Below are 23,527 nucleotides of genomic sequence, written 5' to 3'. Positions count from 1 at the left end.
TATCTTACTTAACCATGACGAACCTCCGAACTATGAGGAAGCGATGATGAGCCCAGATTCCGCAAAATGGCTTGAAGCCATGAAATCTGAGATGGGATCCATGTATGAAAACAAAGTATGGACTTTGGTTGACTTGCCCGATGATCGGCAAGCCATCAAGAATAAATGGATTTTCAAGAAGAAGACTGACGCTGATGGTAATGTAACTGTCTACCAAGCTTGACTTGTTGCAAAAGGTTTTCGACAAGTTCAAGGGGTTGACTACGATGAGACTTTCTCACCCGTAGCGATGCTTAAGTCTGTCCGAATCATGTTAGTGATTGCCGCATTTTATGATTATGAAATATGGCAAATGGATATCAAAACTGCATTCTTGAATGGATTTCTGGAAGAAGAGTTGCATATGATGAAACCAGAAGGTTTTGTCGATCCAAAAGGTGCTAACAAAGTGTGCAAGCTCCAGCAATCCATTTATGGACTGGTGCAAGCCTCTTGGAGTTGGAATAAGCGCTTTGATAGTGTAATCAAAGCATATGGTTTTATACAGACTTTTGGAGAAGCCTGTATTTACAAGAAAGTGAGTGGGAGCTCTGTAGCATTTCTGATATTATATGTAGACGACATATTGTTAATTGGAAATGATATAGAATTTTTGGATAGCATAATGGGATACTTGAATAAAAGTTTTTCAATGAAAGACCTTGGTGAAGCTGCTTACATATTGGGAATCAAGATCTATAGAGACAGATCAAGACGCTTAATTGAACTTTCACAAAGTACATACCTTGATAAAGTTTTGAAAAAGTTCAAAATGGATCAGGCAAAGAAAGGGTTCTTGCCTGTATTACAAGGTGTGAAGTTGAGTCAAACTCAATGCCCGAGCATAACAGAAGATAGAGAGAAAATGAAAGATGTTCCCTATGCTTCAGCCATAGGCTCTATCATGTATGCAATGCTGTGTACCAGACCTGATGTATGCTTAGCAATAAGTTTGGCAGGAAGGTACCAAAGTAATCCAGGAGTGGATCACTAGACAGCGGTCAAGAACATCCTGAAATACCTGAAAAGGACTAAGGATGTGTTTCTTGTTTATGGAGGTGACAAAGAGCTAGTCGTAAATGGTTACGTCGATGCAAGCTTTGACACTGATCCGGACGATTCTAAATCGCAAACCGGATACATGTTTATATTGAACGGTGGAGCTGTCAGTTGGTGCAGTTCTAAACAAAGAGTCGTGGCGGGATCTACATGCGAAGCAGAGTACATAGCTGCTTCGGAAGCAGCAAATGAAGGAGTCTGGATGAAGGAGTTCATTTCCGATCTAGGTGTCATACCTATTGCATCGGGACCAATGAAGATCTTCTGTGACAATACTGGTGCAATTGCCTTGGCAAAGGAATCCAGATTTCACAAGAGGACCAAGCACATGAAGAGACGCTTTAATTCCATCCGGGACCAAGTTCGGGTGGGAGACATAGAGATTTGCAAGATACATATGGATCTGAATGTTGCAGACCCGTTGACTAAGCCTCTTCCATGAGCAAAACATGATCAACACCAAGACTCCATTGGTGTTAGAATCATTACTGTGTAATCTAGATTATTGACTCTAGTGCAAGTGGGAGACTGAAGGAAATATGCACTAGAGGCAATAATAAAGTTATTATTTATTTCCTCATATCATGATAAATGTTTATTATTCATGCTATAATTGTATTAACCGGAAACATGATACATGTGTGAATACATAGACAAACTTAAAGTCACTAGTATGCCTCTACTTGACTATCTCATTAATCAAAGATGGTTATGTTTCCTAACCATAGACATGAGTTGTCATTTGATTAACGGGATCACATCATTAGAAAAATGATGTAATTGACTTGACTCATTCTGTTAGCTTAGCACTTGATCGTTTAGTATGTTGCTATTGCTTTCTTCATGACTTATACATGTTCCTACAACTATGAGATTATGCAACTCCCGTTTACCGGAGGAACACTTTGTGTGCTACCAAACATCACAATGTAACTGGGTGATTATAAAGGAGCTCTACAGGTGTCTCCGAAGGTACATGTTGGGTTGGTGTATTTCGAGATTAGGATTTGTCACTCCGATTGTCGGAGAGGTATCTCCAGGCCCTCTCGGTAATACACATCACAATAAGCCTTGCAAGCAATGTGACTAATGAGTTACTTGCGAGATGATGTATTACATAACGAGTAAAGATACTTGCCGATAACGAGATTGAACTAGGTATTGTTATACCGACGAGAAAATCTCGGGCAAGTAACATACCGATAACAAAGGGAACAATGTATGTTGTTATGCGGTTTGACCGATAAAGATCTTCGTAGAATATGTAGGAGCCAATATGAGCATCTAGGTTCCGCTATTGGTTATTGACCGGAAATGGTTCTCGGTCATGTCTACATAGTTCTCGAACCCGTAGGGTCCGCACGCTTAAGGTTTCGATGATAGTTATATTATGAGTTTATGAGTTTTGATGTACCGAAATTTGTTCGGAGTCCCGAATGTGATTACGGACATGACGAGGAGTCTCGAAATGGTCGAGACATGAAGATTGGTATATTGGACAAGGTGGGGGGGGGGCGGTGCCTCCCCCTTTCCGTCCTCCCCTCTCTCCCTTCCTTCCCTCTCTCCTACTTGGACAAGGAAAGGAGGGAGTCCTACTCTCGGTGGGAGTAGGACTCCCCTTGGCGCGCCTCCTCCCTGGCCGACCGCCCCCTCCCCCTTGCTCCTTTATATACGGGGGCAGGGGGCACCCCATAGACACAACAATTGCTCATTGATCTCTTAGCCGTGTGCGGTGCCCCCCTCCACCATAGTCCTCCTCGATAATATTGTAGCGGTGCTGAGGTGAAGCCCTGCGACGGTAGAACATCAAGATCGTCACCATGCCGTCGTGCTGACGGACTCTCCCTCGACACTCGGCTGGATCGGAGTTTGACGGACGTCATCGAGCTGAACGTGTGCTAGAACTCGGAGGTGTCGTAGTTTCGGTGCTTGATCGGTCGTGCCGTGAAGACGTACGACTACATCAACCGCGTTGTTCTAACGCTTCCGCTTTCGGTCTACGAGGGTACGTGGACACACTCTCCCCTCTCGTTGCTATGCATCACCATGATCTTGCGTGTGTGTAGGAAATTTTTTGAAATTACTACGTTCCCCAACAGAATGTACCGAAGAATGCGCTTGACCAAAGAACAGTGAACGTCACGGGGGGAGTGCATATGCAAGCAAACATGCTGCACCGCAGACTGAATGTCTTGTCTGGTGAGCGTGAGGTACTGAAGGGCGCCCACAATGCTGCGGTAAAGAGCGGCATCGGTGGCAGGCTGGCCGGCTAGGGCGGAGAGCTTTGGCTTGACCTCAGCAGGTGTAGCGGCTGGCTTGCAGTCAGTCATGCTGGCATGGTCCAGAAGATCAAGAGCATACTATCCCTGATGCAGAAAGAACCCAGTGGCATCACGTCGCACATTAATGCCGAGGAAGAAATGCAATGCACCAAGATCCTTCAGCCGAAACTCAGAACTGAGACGACCGATGATGTCGTGAGGAAGATCCGCTCGGGAGGCAGTGATGACAATATCATCAACATAGAGCAGAAGCAGAGCCACATGATCAGCCCGATGTAGCACGAATAGCGACGTGTCGGACGTGGTGCTACGAAACCCGAGAAGACCAAGGAACCCAACGATGCGCTGGTACCAGGCGCGTGGGGCCTGTTTGAGGCCATATAATGACCGTGACAACAGGCAGACATCCTCCGGTCGCCGAGGGTCGACGAACCCATTCGGCTGCTGACAGAGGACTCGCTCCTGAAGATGGCCGTACAAAAAATCATTGTTGATGTCGAGATGATGTACGAGCCAGTGACGAGCGGCAGCCAGCTGAAGAAACACATGAATCGTGGTGGGTTTGACGACCGGAGAGAAAGTGTCAAAGAAGTCAACACCGGCACGTTGTGCAAATCCACGAACAACCCTGCGAGCCTTGTACCTGTCCAGAGAACCATCCGAGAGGAGTTTGTGACGAAAAACCCACTTGCCCGAGATGACGTTCGCGCCGGGGGGACGCGGAACAAGGGTCCAAGTCCAGTTGGCGACAAGAGCATCATACTCAACGTGCATAGCGGCGGTCCAATGCGGATCACTCATCGCAGAACGCACCGATCACGGAACCGAAGAGAGGGTCGTGACGCTGAGGTAGTGGTAGCGCGGGTTTGGCTGGTGCACACCGACCTTGGCGCGCGTCACCATATGATGATGAGGCAGCGGGGGAGGCGGGCGTGGAGCGCGACGCCGAGGGGCCACTACAGCCAGCTCGGATGATGATGAAGATGCCCCGGGTGTTGGTGGCGAGGGCGGCGGCGAGGCATGAGCACACCCAGCCATCGGGGCCGAGAAGGCTGGCTCCTCCAGAGCCGACAAGGAGCCAGGGGGCTCTGACTCGGTCGTAGACGGTGATGAAGGCGTAGACAGGCCCGAAGGGGCCGGCTCCTCCTGAGCCGACGAGGCACCCAAGAGCCCAGCGGGGGGCGCGCCCGACTCTGCCTAAGGCTCGAGGCTGCGACCTGGCGAGGCCTGGGAAGCCGGCTCCTCCAGAGCCAAGAGGCGGGGGCCCGGCGTGGCCGGTGAGGCCGACTCCTCCCGAGTCAGCGGACGGAACGCCGAGGGTGGCGAGGCAGCGGGCGATGAGGCCGCAACCATGCCTGACCGACGAGGTGGTGGGAGCGCAGAGGCTCCACGAGGCCGTCGATGGGAGGCGTCCAGAGATGGCGAGGGACGCGACGATGCCTGCTGAAACGGAAAAACAACCTCATCAAAATAAACGTGCCGAGACACGGTCACACGATGGGACTCCAGATTGTAGCAACGAAAGCCTTTGGTGTTTGGTTGGTAGCCAAGAAAGACACAAGCGTTGGAGCGAGGCGCCAGCTTGTGTGGTGTCGTGGCAGTGATGTTAGGATAACAAAGGCAACCGAAAACATGAAGATCATCATATGACGGAGGTGACCCGAATAAGAGGTGATGAGGGGTGTAGTTCCATCGGGGTTTGCAAGGCCGGATGTTAAGTAGAATAGTAGCTGTGGCGAGGGCATCGGGCCAAAACCGAGCAGCCATGTGTGCATGGAAGGGCAATGCGCGAACACTCTCATTAAGAGTGCGAAGAACACGTTCGGCACGACCGTTTTGCTGAGATGTGTATGGACATGTGAGGCGAAAAATGGTGCCGTGAGTGGATAAAAGGGTGCGAATAGCGAGGTTATCAAATTCCTTTCCGTTGTCGGTTTAAAGATAGGCAATGGTGCGGTGAAAGTGGGAGGCAACATAGGCGTAAAAAGCATGAAGGGAGAAAGCGACGTCGGATTTGCGGCGCAACGAAAGGTCCAAGTGAAATGAGAAAAATCATCCAAAATCACAAGGTAATATGATAAATCCGAATTACTAGGCACGGGCGATGTCCAAACATCACAGTGAATAACGTCAAAAGGAAAAGTAGCAATTGATGATGAAGATGAAAACGGCAAGCGAACATGTTTTCCTATGCGACATGCATGACAAGTGTGTGCCTCTGATTTATTACATGAAAAAGGAAAAGTCTGCAAAACTTTATGAAGAGCGTCGGTGCCGGGATGGCCAAGACGAGCATGCCAAAGAGAGACGTCGGCATGGAGAGCGACGGGACCACTGCTTGTCGTTTGGCCACACGGGTAAAGATCGCCGGGGGAATCACATCGGTGCAGAACCTTCCGGGAGCGGGCATCCTTGACAGAAAAACCATGTTCGTCCAACTCAACGGTAACAAGGTGTTCACGAGTAAGAGTACGAACAGAACATAAATTTTTGATTAAGGATGGAGACACACGCACATTATTGAGAGGTAATGAGGATGATGGGAGAGGGAGGGAGGAAGCTCCGTGGTGGGTGACGGGGAGCGTGGATCCATCACCAACAATGATGCGAGAGAGAGGGGGGGTACTGAGAGACACGAGATAGGATAGCCGGGTTCGACGCCATATGAGCAGCGGCTCCTGTGTCCATGTACCAGTCCCCGCCGCCGGAGTAGTTGCTTGGGGAAGGGGCGACATGGAGGGCGGCTAGGAGGGCCGGGTCATAGGTGTAGCCGGTCGGTGCAGCGCCGTAGGGGGCGACATGGCAGCATCGTAAGCCATGGTCCCGTTAGACGCCGAAGGGCCGTCGGGTCAGGGGCCTCCCGGCGAGGGCCAAGTAGGCCCTGAGCAGGCGCCCGCAGAAGTGGCTTCGAGTAGGCGTGCACCACCCCCGTCCAGGGGTTGTATCCCGTGAGCCAGGGCGGGGGTGCCGCGGCTTGAGCAGGAACGGGTGAAGCCGCCTGGCGGGGCTGAGAGCCGCCGTTGCAGCCACCGTTACAGCCTCCCCTTCTCTTCTGGCGGCGCTGGTCAGGGGCGGCGGGCGGCTATGGAGCCGGCGCGCGGGGAGGCTGCGGGAGGGCTGCGGGCCCCTTGACGGTGCCGGCGTGGAGGGCGGCAAGAGGAGCTTGCCTTGTCACGTGACGAAGGCACTTCTCCTCCATGCGTAGGTACGTGACCGCCTTGGCGTACGTCGGCGTGATGAGGGAGAGGTTGGCGACGGATTGGCCGAGGTCGGGGTGGAGGCCGCGAAGGAGGTTGGTGAGGAGGACGGAGTTGTCGATGTTCATGCCGACGTCGCGTAGCTCGTCCGTGAGAACCTTCATCCGCGTGCAAGACTCGTCGATCGAGAGATCGTTTTGCTGCATGGTGAAAAAATCACCTTGGAGGAAGACACAGCGCTGAAGTTGATTGTCGAGGAAGAGATGGCACAGCCGTGTCCACATAGCGTACGCCAACGGATCACGGGAGTTCACCATGTTGAAGAGACCTAGAGATGGTGAGAAAAAGCCACTTGACGATGCAGGCATCCACAACAAGCCACTCGTCGTCGTCCTTCATGTTGCGGACATTGACGCTGCCATCAACATGCTCGATGAGGCGGAAGGACCGGAAGAGGAGTGCGAAGTAGGTGCGCCATGCGTTGTAGGATGGTGAGTCGAGGTTGAGGATGACGGGAACGTGGTCTTTGATGTGGAGCTCGTTGAGGCGATCGGAGGTGAAGGCAGCACCGGCGAAGGAGCCGGCGTCGGAGATGTCGGGTTTGGAGCGAGACACGGTGGTGGTAGGTAGGGGCGGCGGCGGCTGCTATAGAGGAGGGAGTAGCGGCGGCGGCGTGGTAGGGTTTAGGGTTTCGGTACGCGGCGGCGGCTGCTGCTATAGGAGGAGCAGTAGCGGCGGCGGCGGCGTGGGAGGGTTAGGGTTTTGGTGCGGCGGCGGCGGCTTGTGGAACAAGCGGCGGCGGGGGCAGGAGAGAGGGGCGGCGGCGGCGTGAGTCGCGGTGGCGGCCTAAAGCGGAAGCGAGAGAGATCGGGAAAAAACTGATACCATGCCCTCCGTCCGGAAATACTTGTCATCAAAATGAATGAAAATAGATGTATCTACAACTAAAATACATCTAGATACATCCATTTCAATGACAAGTATTTTCGGACAGAGGGAGTAGAAGACTATAGGATGCAACTCGATTGTATTCCATCGGAGTCGGTTACAATATATACAGGTGGTGTCTTGCGTGACAAGCCAACTATCCCTATAATATCTCTAGAGATCAATCTATGCAAGGCTAGAGATAAGAGGAGAATCAGTCAGAAATAAATACAAAGATAACACGTTTCAACAAGCTGGCATGGTGCTTCACAGGGAGGACGGATCAGTGATATTTGCTGCGTATAGGTATATCTTGCAGTGTAATGAGGCCCTGGAAGCAGAAATTCATGCACATATGTAGGGTATATGGTACTGGCCATTCAGCATTCGGGTAGTCCATTGATTGTTCAAGCAGATTCATCGACTGCGTTGTCCATCCTCTCGGGTAAGACTCTCTCCAGGTCGGCCTACAGTCATCTAGCTGATGAGATGAAAGCTTATATTGTAGTTAGGGAGTTTGTTCCTTAGAAAACTAGTAGAGATCAAAATAGGGTAGCACATCAATTGGCAAACTACAGCCGTACCGAAGCCTACACTGCAGGATGAATGCACTCAGGTCCTCCTTGTTGTTAGGAACTCGTCTCAAGAATGTAACTTATCATAATGGAAGAACTGTCTTTTCCTCCTAAAAAAAGAAGTGCATGTCAAAATATAGTTTGTAGAACAAAGCATATCAAGAATCAATCAGAAAGACCCGCAAAAAAAAGATCAACACGAAAGAGCAAAATCCCTCGCAAAAATAATAATAATAAATAGGAATGAGCAAAGTCTAACACAGTCTACAGGTCTCCACATTAGTTGGCTATTTTGGACCTAGCCCGTGGCTTGCAGGGGAATCATGGACCGAGGAATCATCGTATGCACGATGGTATAGTCTTTTCTTTTTCTTTTACTCAAAGAATGTTTTTTATCTTCTTGCTGGCTGGTGATTTAAGTTTGCAGGGAAAAAATGGCGATAAATAAAAATTGGAGATGCAAGGAATCAAACCCCATGCCTCTATTCTGCATTGACTAGTGCTCTACCAATTGAGCTACATCCCCTTTCAAATGCATTACAATACTTAAATTCAATTAATATTATTTAACTGATTGCAATCTAGAAAAATACCGGTCGTAAGTATATCTGAAGAAAAGTGTGAGTTTGTTTCCATGGAAGGATAAGATTAGTTAAACGGCAGCCCACCCCAGATTTTACGTGGTTTCTTCAGATATGCCGACGTTCCTCAGCTAGCGAGCTAAACAACATGCCGTTGAGCAGGCGTGAAAGCTATATATATGCACCAAGGGAGGCTGTACTTGAACATTATTTCTTCCTAACTAACAAAACAGTCAACCAAGACACAACAACACATGGCCAGTTCAGCCAGCGAAGGGCACAAACTAAGTTAATTTGTGTGCTGGCTACTATCTATCCAATGGATGACATCGCTGAAGCTGCAGCTCTCCTACCTACCCAATGAATGGTGTGAGAGCAAGGTCAACGCTACCCTGAGCCTCCAACTTCTATCCAATTTGAAGATCCAAGCAGCAGCACATGCAGCGTCACAGATTTTCCTTTTCTTTCATGCTTTCCGGTCAATTACGAAGGATAAAAAAAATTATGCAGGAAAAATGAATCAAACGACAGAAGAAAACAAAACAAAAATGAAGATGCGAGGTATCAATCCCCATGCCTCTATCCAACATAGATTAGCGCTCTACCAATTGAGCTACATCCCCACTCATATGAAATGCATTAATTTGTGGTTTTAATATTAATTATTTAATTACTTGTGATTAAGAAAAATACTATTGGTCTTTACAATCCCAAGAAACAGCATGAGTTTAATCCATTGATTAGTTAAACGCCAATACGCCCTGATTTTACACGGTCTGTTTAGATACACACCCAAAACAGTCGTTTTCTTCCTAACAAACAAACCAGTTAACCAAATACATACCCATCACAGATAACCGCCACCCCCTTCCGCTCCCTCCCTCGCCACAGTTGGGTGGAAGCTGCGGGTGTGTTGGCTTGGCTGCTCGGCGACGGCTACTGGTGGGATGCTACGGCTGCGGCGGTGGCGTGCTTGGGTTCAGCAGATCCGCCCGGTGAGATGTGGCGGGGTGGAAGCCCCAACTCTCAAACGGGCGCCGATGAGGATGCTGCATGGACCTCGTCCTTCTATCAGATAATAATCTGTGGTGGCTCCATGGCGGTACGACTGGGCGGGTGTCAGATCCGGTCGGGCTCGCCGGATCTGGCCCGTCAACATTGCCCCGTGGCGAGATGAGGCTCATGGTGGCTCTCAGGTGTTGCTGACGCGCTCCCTTCCTGGGAGTTGTGTGGGCTAGAGGAGGTGTGGTGTGTTGGGGTGTCAGGTGTGGTGTTGGGTTGTGCTCTAGGCGAAAGGTTGCCAGGCTCTTGCCCGTTGACGGTGCCGACGTCATGGACATCATTTGACCTCCTCGGAGGCGCTGCCATGGATTCAATCCCCTGCACACCCTCAGATCCAGTTCTTCAGGTGAAAGGCTATGGCCCGGTTAGGTCGGACGATGGTGTCGACATTATCACTTCCCTCTTTGGGACATCGTTCTGAAGACCTTTGGATTCTGTTCGCGCTCCATGCGCTAGACGGTCACGACATTGCGGTCGGCAGGTGCCCGACCAGCAATTTGTTGGTGTTGTGTCCAATTTTGGCAATGATGAATGCCAGCAGTGCGCCACTTGTTGCAACCTGCGTGTTTTCCTTTTATCGTAGATTTTTTTTGAAATGTTTTATCTCTTTAACCAAAATCACAAACGGTTTTCATCATTGATTTCTTGCGGGGAGATCATTAAAACTATATCCTTTGTTAATAGGTTTCAATGTTCTTTTTCATGAAAGAAAAGAAACCAAATAAAAACCAAAACAAAAAACTTGAAAGCCAAAAGAAAATAAAATAAAAAGACCGTAATCAGAAAAAAACCAAAACTGAAGGAAAGAAGATACCCGAAAGCACAATTCTGCTTTTCATTTATTTTTTAGGAGAGCAGAACAGTGCATTTCCCTTTCCAGGAAACACATGTTGTGTTTTTTCCTTTTGAGAAAGCACGGGTTGTGCTTCCCCTTTGTTTGGAAAACACGGACCATGCGTCATCTCAAAAAAAAAAAAATTGTACCCTGGAGTCAACCCATGCACGGCGGCATAACCTTTTTTTTTCTTGTTGGCAGATGATTTAATTCCGCGTGCTAAAAAATAAATATGATTTAATTTTGCAAGAAAGAAGAACGATAAAAATAAAGATGGAGATGCCAGGAATCAAACCCTGTGCCTCTGTTCCGCATTGATTAGCACTCTACCAATTGAGCTACATCCCCTTTCAAATGAGCTACATTAATTCATGCAATTAATATTAATTAACATATTGCAATTAAGAAAAATACTGGTCGTAAATATATATCCCAAGAAAAGCGTGAGTTTGTTTCCATGGAGTGATAAGGTTAGTTAAACGGCAACCCGACCCATATTTCACGTGGTTTCTTCAGATTTGCCGATGTTCCTCAGTGAGCAAGTTAAGCACCATGCCGTTTGTTCATGCATGCGCGAAAAGCTATTTATTTTAGTTTTTATGAAAAGGAGGATATCCCCAGCCTATGCATTAGGACGATGCATGCAGCCATATATTATTAATAGTGTAAAATCGAGCAGCTGAACATCATCGATCCAAAAAAAATGAAAAACAAACAGTGAGGTTGTATACATCGTGACAGTAACTTACCTAGATAGCCACTAACCCTATGATACAAGACACAACATAAACAAGAAATACACAACTCCTAGGCTATGCCTTCAAGAAGGAATCTCCGCACATGCGCTAATGATTGCGAGTCCATCACAAGGTTGAACTTAGGATTGTCATCCCCAAAGGAAAGCTTCATTCCACCACCTTCAACAAGGACACGACACAAGCGCGCGACGACATTGCCCGTTCAGAGATCTTGTGTTTCCTCCGGAGTGCATAAGCTCGTCGTTGAAGCCATCTGTACCATCCTCCCTTATCCAGCTACCGACGCCTCGATAGCTGGATACCTTTGTAGGAGACAACGCAAGACAAAGACGTCCCATACCGCCGGCCTCCCGCTACTGTCGCATCACCTTCGATCCAATTATAGCAGGCTAAACTTGACACCACCGCCAGAGCCACCGTGCATCACCTGCCGGCAACAGGCATGACTTGACGTCTCCATATAAGACGTCATGCGTAGCATCCGCCGGTGGCACATCCACTGGTGGATTCACCTGCCGATGACGGGCACTGCCCGACAACTCTAAAAGAGGCACTTCTGTCACCTGCTAAGCCGCATTGAACCCGGTCTGTTGATGGAAGGGACGTCCCATACTGCCAACAGCCTCAGAAGGTGGTCACTCGTCACCATCTCGAGATCCGGACTCCGAGTCAACCACACGACCCCGGAGTGCGCCGCCGTTGAAGAAGAGGGGCCGCCGCCCCGATTCCGGGTGCTACAAGGAGCACCCACCGTTGCGCCATCCGCTGTCTTCGCCCATACAACGACAACCGCCGCCGCAATCCCGCATCAAGCGCCGTGGATGCCAGAGAAAGCTTCGGCCGCCACGCGCGTCCTGCGACGAACCCGAACACGGGATCCCAAGATCCGCCACCACCGCCGGCGCCACAAGGACCCACCAACTGGCCAGTCAACCCCGACGGAGGGGACGCCACCACCACCATGGTCGGATCCGGGCCTGTCGTTGTCGTCGCGACCGCCAAGACCAGAGCAGGGCTGAATGCAGCCGCCGTCACGGCCAAGACCGGATCCGGGCTGAACGCCGCCGCCGCCACCGGCCACGCCCAGCCCCACCATCATCTTCTAGCCACGTCCATCTGTCCGCACACGCTACGCGAAGCCGATCTCCACCCGCGCCGCCAAGCGCCGACGACGGGAGCCGCCGCACCGCCGTGCCTTGGATCCACTTGACGTTACCGCCGAAGCCGTCATCCCGTGCCACACGACATCGAGCGAGGAAAAGGGAAATCTCCGCCGCCGCCTACGCTGACTGGATCGGCGGCGCACACCGGCGATGGCGAGGGAGGGAGCTGGGAGGCAGCGGGCGAACCCCGAGGGTTCGCCCCCTCTGTCGCTTGCGGGAGCGACGCGAGGGGGTTACGTCTAATCAGGAGGCCTCGTACATGAAAAGCTATACACGCGCCATGCCATTGAGCAGGCTGTACATAAACTAGTTTATATTCCTGTAACAAACAAAACAATGAACCCACACATGACGACACATGGCCAGTTCAGCCAGCGAGAAAGGCACAAACTAAGTTAATCTGTGTGCTCGCTACTATCCATCACACAAGATCAGGTTGGGTAGAAACGATGTGATCGCTGAAAGCTGGAGCTTCTCCGGTCTATCCAATTACCCATACTCTCACACCGAATGGCGTGATGGCAACGCCAACGCAACGCTGCCATGAGCGTTGATACGGCCGTGTGTAATTTAAGTACGATGGTCGCTGATGATATAACAACGTCTACACTTAGTATTGAATATGCGACGGACATTTTCCAAGATGAGGGTGGATTAGTAGACACCAAGTCTAAGCATGACATAGTTATACAAATAATGAGCAAGTAGGGAGGTATGTTTCTATATCCCATTGTTACATTGTAGCCAAAGATGAGGCCTTCTCAGGGCATGTGTTCTCTGGACCGTCCGATTGAACTTCCAAACGAATCCTGGCCGTCGTTTTTCTTGATGGAATGATTCTGGCCGTTGGATCGGAGTTGATGTGACAATCAATGAACAGTGCACATCATTTTTCACGCGTTCTACCGTCCTGTGTGTCTATGAGAGGTGGGGCACAGACGGAGCAGGCCCCTGTTGTCATTAGCTGCAGAAATGGGTCCGGCCGGTTCCGGTTTTAATAGGCGCAGGGCTCGTGCCACCGTCTGTAAATTTTGGGTGCCGCCGAGGGCAGACTCGGGATTTTATGTGCTGGCACTTGCGTGGCGGTCTGTAGATGGCTGGGCTGCGCGTATGGAGAGGATGGAGACCATTTGGTTGAGAACCCTAGCCGTGAATATCTCCTTCACACGCATGCGAGATGCATCATGCCGCCGCCGCCGCCGACATCGGCGCCAGCAGCCTCCTCCCCACGGCGGCCCTGCCCCTTCTCCTCTTCCTCCTGACTGCCGACGCTTTGCAGGAGGAGCATGAACAGTGGCGAGCCGCCTCCTATTCAGCAGTGTGCATGATGGCGACCTCCTCCAAAGCATCAGCGGCAAGCCTTGGACTAGGCCACGGCACCAGCAGCGGACCATGAAGGCCACTACAAGGTCCGTTTATCCCCCTCCTCTCTATCTCTATCTCTCTCTGTGTGTGTGACTGATTATGCTCTCAATATTGTTGCTGACCAAGATCTGAGCATACCCGTTGCATCCGTTGTTCGCCGTCCTCTTGGTCGCAGCCATCCACAAGAAGAGGGGATGTCACGGCAGCCAGGTCCTCATCTATGTCCACTCCCTGACCACCAGGTTCTGGTTGTAAGGGTGCTGAGTAGCAGCTGAGCCTAGAAGCATTATTGTTCTTGATTTCCTAGCTGAAGGACTAATAAAACTGTTTGGATTGGATTTCGTTTTGTAGCAGTTGTTCCTTGTGAGGGAGATAGCATATTATCCTGAAATAATAGTAGTGTGCTAAGAAAACAGGCAATTTTTCGACTAATTTAATCCATAAGTAGATAACTAGCATGGCATTGACAGAACTAACAACATGCTGGTACTGATCTAAACAAGCATGTACTACGCAAATAGTAGACAAATCTACACATGATGCTAGCACTGCTAATACCGAAATTATCAGGAGAGGGATAAACGCGGTATACCCTCCAGTAGGCCATGCAGAAGCCGACGCCGCGGTGGCAGTAGCAGAAGCGTCCTCGGCAACCTTCTTGTCGGCCTCTGTCTTCTCGGCGGCGGCGCGTTCGGCGGCGCTGGACATGGTGATGACGGAGACGACGCGGACGTAGAGGAAGTAGTGGATCGGAGGCAAGCAGTTGCGTAGTCGCTTCCCAAAAACCTATTCGTCTCTCTCCCGTACAGGAACCAGAGAGACGGAGTTTCGGAGACCTGCTCTCCCGTCGACCGTGTACGCGGCGGACGGGATGGAGTCACCGGCGGCAGCAGCAGCAAAGGAACGAAGGTGGGCAGTTCGTGTGGAGCAGATGTGATCTGATCGTGGCGGCTAGGTTTAGGGGACACAACACACTTATATAGACGCAGCCGCGTGGAGAGACGTGGGCTTGACCCACGTCCGAGTCCGTGACAGCCCATGATCCGACGTCTCAGATCGTGTCCCTGCTGTCAGAACCTCTCCGTTAGTGACTAGCAAAAATAAGCGCATAGGTGTGAGCTCGGCTCGGCTCATTCCCGCAACCCGCGGCGCGGCGAGGCATGGCGTGGCGTGGCGTGGCGAGGCGGGCGGCGGAGGAGGAGCGCACGAGGGCCTCTTCTCTTCTCAAGCTCCAATAGTATGTAGAAGAGCCACCCTTATAAACCACTCCAACTTTCCTTCCACTGGTATGGTGGGACTAAACTTCCCACCACCTTGTCATGCCACCTACATGGGCCCTTAGAGATCAAATCTGAAATTGTCATATGGGCTCTAGGCCCATCTCACATTTCAACAATCCCCCACCAGATATCAGGGGCCCACTTTGTCCTTTGTTCCAAACGTTGTTTTGATATACTAGTGTTTCAGTGAAGACCTGTTAAAGTTGAGCTTCACCTAGAGCAAGTAGCTACACTCCTTCACAACTGAACAATGGACTATGCCTTGAATTGTCAGTTTGGCGTAAAGAAGTTTCACCACATGTCTTACTAGTACTGGGCTGCCGAAGGCTGACCCCTGGGTGGAGCATATAAGTCACACTCCTGGCCTATTCATGAGCTTACTAAAGATCACCCCAATCTCATAGACTGTGGCTAGCAGTCGGGCTCACATAGGTGTGTTCCTCCAAAGATCGCTCTGTAGGACAGCATCTTGCTTATACATATAAGCCTTGGAACACATTAAGACAGTAATCATCCTTCCATACAGTTTCCGAGAGTATTGCATCTCCAACGGAGTGGGTTAGTAAAGTTACTCTCCTCAGTTCACCACTGGCTTGTTTTCCCAGGTCCTACTTCACGGGATCTCCGATCACATAGGTTGGGTTACCACCATGGCAACTCTTGTGGGTCTCATACCCATCTCCCTCGATGCACTATCTATCACTACACGCGATAGCCCTTTCGTAAAGGGATCTTCCAGATTCTTAGCCATATGGACATAGTCCAACGCTATCACCCCGGAGTTTCTTAAATTTCTGACAGCTTTTAATCTCATTCTTCTGAGTTTGTTGGACTTCATGTTGTCCTTTGAACTCTTCACCTTGGTGATGACAGTTTGATTATCACAGTTCATAAGATAGCTGGAACCGGTTTATCAGCCAATGGCAAGTCCATTAAAAGATCTCGAAGCCATCCTGCTTCAACACCAGAAGTGTCTAATGCTGTTAATTCCGCTTCCATTGTCGATCTCGTTAAGATCGTTTGCTTGCAAGACTTCCAGGAAACAGCGCCACCTCCAAGAGTAAACATATACACAGTTGTGGCCTTCATCTCATCAGCATCAGAGATCCAATTTGCATCACTATACCCTTCAAGTACCGACGGATCTCCGGTATAGTGAAGTCCATAGTTCATAGTACCTTTCAGATAGCGCATAACTCTTTCAACAGCATGCCAATGTACATCACCCGGTTTGGAAACAAACCAGCTCAGTTTGCTCACAGCAAACGCGATGTCAGGCCTCGTTGCGCTCGCTAGGTACATCAGTGAACCAATGATTTGAGAGTATCTCAATTGATCTTTAGCAATGCCTTTGGACTTTCGAATCAACACGCTAGGATCATATGGTGTTTGTGATGGTGTGCAGTCCGAATATCCAAAACGGCTCAACACCTTCTCAACATAATGGGATTGCAGAAGTGTGATCCCACCCTCATTATCTCTCAGTAGCTTGATGTTCAAGATAACATCAGACACACCAAGGTCCTTCATCTCAAAGTTCTGAGATAGAAACGATTTGACCTCCTCAATGACTTTGAGGTTTGTTCCGAATATCAGTATGTCATCAACATACAAGCACAATATATCTCGTTCGCCCCCACCATGGCGATAGTATACACATTTGTCAGCCTCATTAACAATGAAACCAACAGATGTCAGAGTTGTATTGAAGTTATCATGACATTGCTTAGGTGCTTGCTTCAGCAACTTACACACCTCCCTTTCCTGACCATCTATCACAAAGCCATCTAACTGTTGCATGTAGATTTCCTCATTTAGCTCTCCATTCAGAAAATCTGTCTTAACATCCATTTGATGGACGAGAATACCATGTGAGGCCGCCAACGAGAGTAATACTCAAATGGTGGTCAGTCTAGCCACAGGTGAATAAGTATCAAAGAAATCTTCCTCTTCTTTCTGGTCATAGCCCTTGGCCACAAGCCTAGCCTTGTACTTTTTAATCGTACCATCGGGCCTAAGCTTTTTCTTGAACACCCACTTACATCCCAATGGTTTGCAACCATAGGGACGCTTAGTGATCTCCCATGTCCCGTTAGCCATGATGGAATCCATCTCGCTACGGACCGCATCCTTCCAGTAGTCAGCTTCTGGAGAGGCATACGCTTCTGAGATAGAAGAGGGAGTATCATCCACGAGGTACACGAAGAAATCAACACCAAAGGTCTTTGCAGTCTGAGGGAGTTCCGGACTAGGGGGTGTCCAGATAGCCGAACTACCATCATTGGCCGGACTCCAAGACTATGAAGATACAAGATTGAAGACTTCGTCCCGTGTCCGGATGGGACTTTCCTTGGCGTGGAAGGCAATCTTGGCAATACGGATATGTAGATCTCCTACCATTGTAACCGACTCTGTGTAACCCTAGCCCTCTCCGGTGTCTATATAAACCGGATGGCTTTATTCCATAGGACGAAAAACAATCATACCATAGGCTAGCTTCTAGGGTTTAGCCTCCTTGATCTCGTGGTAGATCTACTCTTGTAACCCACATCATCAATATTAATCAAGCAGGACGTAGGGTTTTACCTCCATCAAGAGGGCCCGAACCTGGGTAAAAACATCATGTCCCTCGTCTCCTGTTACCATCCGCCTAGATGCACAGTTCGAGACCCCCTACCCGAGATCCGCCAGTTTTGACACCGACATTGGTGCTTTCATTGAGAGTTCCTCTGTGTCATCCCCGATAGGCTCGATGGCTTCTTCGATCATCATCAACGACGCCGTCCAGGGTGAGACCTTCCTTCCCGGAAAGATCTTCGTATTCGGCGGCTTTGCGCTGCGGTCCAATTCGCTTGGCCATCTAGAGCAGATCGAAAGTTACGCCCCTGGCCGTCAGGTCAGATTTGGAAGTTTGAACTTCACGGCTGACATCCGCGGGGACTTGATCCTCGACGGATTCGAGCCACAGCCGAGCGTGCCATACTGCCACGATGGGCATGATTTAGCTCTGTAGCCGGACAGTACCCTAGAGGCCGCACTCGAACCCGCATCGATCTTCGACTCGGAGCCGGCTGCGCAGACCAAGGATGGATGGCTAGACACCGCCTCGGGGGCTACAACCTCTACGGCGATAGAGCCGAACACCGATCTTGTTCCCCATGAAGCTCGTGACTCCGAGGTGCCGGACTCCTTGCCAGACTCCGGACCTCTCGCGCCCCCTCCAGTCGAATCCGATTCGGCGCGGATCATGGAGTTCACCGCGGCGGACATCTTTCAACACTCACCTTTTGGCGACATCTTGTGTTCGCTAAAGTACCTCTCGTTATCAGGAGAGGCCTGGCCGGACTGCGGCCAGGACGGTTGGGATGCGTACGACGAAGAAATTCAGAGCCCACCCACCACCCACTTGGTAGCCACTGTCGACGATCTAACCGACATGCTAGATTACGACTCTGAGGACATCGACAGTATGGACGACGATGCCGGAGACGACCAAGAACCAGTGCCCACCGGGCACTGGAAAGCCACCTCTTCATACGACATATACATGGTGGATATCCCAAAGGATGGGAACGACGAAGGAATAGCGGAGGATGACCCCTCCAAGAAACAGCCCAAGCGCCGGCGTCAGCGGCACCGCTCTAAATCCCGCCATAGCAAGAATGAGGATTCCGGCACAGGAGACAATAATACACCGGATAGCGCCGAAGACAACCCACTCCAGCAAGATCCAGCACGGGAGGAGGGGGATGCCAACCCTCATGAGAGAGCGTCCGAAGAAGAGGTAGAGGACTATATGCCTCCCTCCGGAGACGAGGCAAGCCTCAACGACGACGAATTCGTCGTGCCTGAGGATCCCGTCGAACAGGAGCGTTTCAAATGCAGGCTTATGGCCACGGCAAACAGCCTCAAGAAAAAGCAGCAGCAGCTTAGAGCTGATCAAGATCTGCTAGCCGACAGATGGACCGAAGTCCTCGCGGTCGAAGAGCATGAACTCGAACACCCCTCCAAAAGCTACCCCAAACGTAAGCTGCTCCCCCGATTAGAGGTGGAGGCATATGATCCCGCTTCACCAGGAGACAATACGGCTGATTGACCAGCCCGTGGTCGCGACAGAGAGGCCTCAAGGCCCTCCACTAGACCCGTACCCCGGCATCGCTCGAAAAGCACAAGGCCACAGGGGAACACTCCGGACCTGCGAGACATATTGGAGGATAAGGCAAGACAATCAAGATCGATCTATGGATCATGTGGGCGCCCCACGATACGTGACGATCACCGTCACCCCGGACACAGTAAGTCCGGCCGGGCCGAACACAACAGACAAAGCTCTTTTGAGCTCCGTCGCGATATCGCCCAGTACAGAGGCGCCGCACACCCGCTGTGCTTCACAGATGAGGTAATGGATCATCAAATCCCAGAAGGGTTTAAAACCGTCAATATTGAATCTTATGATGGCACAACAGACCCCACGGTCTGGATCGAGGACTATCGCCTCCACATCCACATGGCCCGCGGAGACGATCTCCACGCCATCAAATATCTCCCACTCAAACTTAAAGGACCAGCCCGGCACTGGCTTAACAGCTTGCTAGCAGAGTCAATCGGGAGTTGGGAGGACCTGGAAGCCGCATTCCTCGATAACTTCCAAGGCACGTATGTGCGACCACCAGATGCAGATGACCTAAGCCACATAATTCAGCAGCCAGACGAATGGGCCAGACAATTCTGGACACGGTTCTTACCCAAGAAAAACCAAATCGTCGACTGTTCGGATGCCGAGGCCCTCGCGGCCTTCAAGCATAACATCCGCGACGAGTGGCTTGCCCGTCACCTGGGACAGGAAAGGCCGAAATCCATGGCAGCCCTTACATCACTCATGACCCGCTTCTGTGCGGGTGAGGATAGCTGGCTAGCACGCAGCAACAACCTCAACAAAAATTCTGGCAGTCCGGATATCAAGGACCGTAGTGGCAGGTCGCATCGCAACAAAAACAAATGCTGCATTAACGGCGATAACAGTGAGGATACGGCAGTCAATGCCGGATTCAGAGGCTCTAAACCCGGTCAACGGAAAAAACCATTCAAAAGAACAACTCAGGGTCCGTCCAATTTGGACCGAATTCTCGACAGCTTGTGCCAGATACATGGCACCCCTGAAAAGCCAGCTAACCACACCAATAGGGACTGTTGGGTGTTCAAGCAGGCAGGCAAGTTAATTGCCGAAAACAGCGACAAGGGGCTACATAGCGACGACGAAGAAGAGACCCGACCGCCAAACAATAGAGGACAGAAGGGTTTCCCCCCACAGGTGCGGACGGTGAACATGATATATGCCATGCACATACCCAAAAGGGAGCGGAAGCGTGCACTCAGGGATGTATACGGGATGGAGCCAGTTGCCCCGAAGTTCAATCCATGGTCCTCTTGCCCGATCACCTTTGACCGAAGGGACCACCCCACCAGCACTCGCCATGGTGGGTTTGCCGCATTGGTTCTAGACCCAATCATCGATGGATTTCATCTCACTAGAGTCCTGATGGACGGCGGCAGCAGCGTAAACCTGCTTTATCAGGACACGGTGCACAAAATGGGCATAGACCCCTCAAGGATTAAACCTACCAAGACGACCTTTAAAGGCGTCATACCAGGTGTAGAAGCCAATTGTACAGGCTCAGTTACACTAGAAGTGGTCTTCGGATCCCCGGATAACTTCCGAAGAGAGGAGTTAATCTTCGACATAGTCCCGTTCCGCAGCGGCTATCATGCCTTGCTCGGACGTACCGCGTTCGCAAAGTTCAACGCGGTCCGCACTACGCATACCTCAAGCTCAAGATTCCAGGCCCTATAGGAGTCATCACGGTCAATGGAAACACTGAGCGCTCCCTCCGAACGGAGGAACATACAGCGGTTCTCGCGGCAGAAGTACAAAGCAGCCTTTTAAGGCAATTCTCGAGTCCGGCTGCCAAGCGGCCGGACACAGCTAAGCGTGCCCGGAGTAACCTACAACACGACTACCTGGCACGTTCCGAGCACGCGTAGCCGTGCGGCCCCAACCCCAGCCCCTGTAAAACATTAAGACAGACCCTTCGCGTACTCCTTATGCTCTGAAGATACCATGGGCATGGGGCAAGGGGCTCGACCACGATAAGCCCAGACTGCGGCTCAACCGCACTAGGGGATCTTAAGTGTGTCGTTTCTTTTTCTTTTCCTTTTATTTTTTACCTACAGGACTCCGTTCGTCAGAGGCCCTGTCCGGCAGCAGACATGCCGAACCCACGATGCAACAGCCAGGGAAGGAGAAAGGCTACAACGAAAATCCAGGTGGTCTCCATCATGAGCATTAAATCTGTTTTATGCATTATTCCGTAGCCTACCCCTGGAGGGAGACATGTTAAACAGTCCCATCCCTTACTTACCGCACCACTTGTATCGTCCTGCACTTACAGCAGTTTTTATCGAATAAAGCAATGCAGCACATTTTTGCTTCTAATTGCATTTCTTTCTTACACATATGTTCATCTATGACATGTTGCATCCGTACGTTTTGGTACGGCTAAATACACCAGGGGCTTATGTTTCCCATGTTATGGTGTGATAAGTCCGAACACTTTCACCAGTGCGGCACCCCGAACTTATAGCATTATATGCATCGGCTTCGAATCATGTTCTTGGGTCAATAGTTGGGTTTGCCCGGCTCCCATGTTTTGGTACCTTACGTTCCGTTTTATCGGCTAAGGTAGCACTGGGAGAACCACTGCGATTGCGTCCCAGTTGAGCTGGGTTAACGCCTCAGTGGAGAAAGCTAAAACTGACCGTCATGATGAGGCGAGAGCTGGTCGCTGTTTGAGAGGTTCTTTGTGAGTCCCTAATGACTTACGCCGCTTTGAGCGAGGAGCCGGATTCTGTCCGGCCAAGGCGTGGATAGCGCCCCAAATTCGGCCTTCCGAAAACTAGGGGCTTCGCCGAAATTTAAAATTATAGAATTCTATGGCTAAGTGAGAGTGTTCAAGCATTATAAGTCCGGTTGCCCTGTTCGTTGTGTTGAGCGCCTCCCTCGATGGACCCAAATATGGGAACAAGAGTGCCCAAATTTATCCCGAACACCCCAGCACTCGTGGCATGGGGGCTGAAGCCGACGACTTGCCATCTCTCAGATTTGATAAACAGCCGCACAGAAGGTAATATTTGAAATTAACAAGTGTTGCTTCGCGCATATGAACATAGTTTTCAGCGCACAGGATATCAAAACGCGAGTCTACTCAAAAACTTCTTCTTTGGAGCACTCACCCGCAATAATGCGGGCGCCCTTCAGCATACTTCTATAATACATCTCGGGCGTGCGATGCTCCTTGCCCTCTGGTGGGGGGTCCGTCACAAGCTTCTGGGCATCCATCTTGCCCCAGTGCACCTTTGCGTGGGCAAGGGCCCGACGCGCACCCTCGATACAGGCGGAGTGCTTGATAACTTCAACCCACGGGCACGCGTCCACAAGCCGCCGCACCAGGCCGAAGTAGCTCCCAGGCATAGCCTCCTTAGGCCACAGCCAAGCTATGAGGCCCTTCATGGCCTGTTTGGCCGCCTTGTGGAGCTCGACTAGCTGCTTCAGCTGGTCTCTAAGGGGCACCGGATGTCCGGCCTCAGCATACTGAGACCAGAAGACCTTCTCCGTTGAGCTCCCCTCCCCGGCCCGGTAGAATGTGGCAGCATCGGACACGCTACGGGGAAGATCTGTGAACGCTCCTGGAGAGCTCCAAATTCGGGTAAGCGACAGGTAATTAACACTCACATGCTTACTTTGCATGAAAAATGCCTTACCCGCTGCTATTTTCTTCACCGCCTCTATCTCCTGGAGGGCCTTGTAGGCTTCGGCCTTAGCGGCTTTGGCACTCTCAAGAGCCGTTGCAAGCTCAGACTCTCGAGTCTTCGAGTCGCGCTCCAGGCTCTCGTGTTTCTTCACGAGATCCTGGAGCTCTTGCTGTATCTCCGCCACCCGCGCCTCCTGTTTCTCTCGCTCGGTGCGCTCCGCAGCCGCATTGCGTTCGGCTGCGGCCACCGCCTCTTTCAGGGTCGCCACCTCATTCGTGGACCCTGCAATACCCACGTTATCCTCGTTATTCTTTTTGCAACCAAAATGCTTTTCTGTAAGGTGCAATTTTAATATGGTGTTACTCACCTTCCTTGACCTCGAGCTGCATCTTGGCACGGCCGAGCTCGTTCTCGGACCGCTCGAGGTCCTTCTTCAAAGTATCGACCTCCGCAGTCAATGCGGCAGAGGTCAGCAGTGCAGCCTGCAATCCCATATTGACATATTTTTAACTCCTACGTATATCTTATCGGATCCACGGTCCGGCTTTTCTTTCCGAACACCAAACCGAGCATCAGGGGCTACTGTCTATGCGGT

Source organism: Triticum aestivum, chromosome 2B (assembly GCF_018294505.1).
Source record: "Triticum aestivum cultivar Chinese Spring chromosome 2B, IWGSC CS RefSeq v2.1, whole genome shotgun sequence".
NCBI classification, from domain to species: Eukaryota; Viridiplantae; Streptophyta; class Magnoliopsida; order Poales; family Poaceae; genus Triticum; species Triticum aestivum.
The sequence above is the reverse complement of the archived record's forward strand: the minus strand, read 5'-3'. Positions refer to the sequence as shown.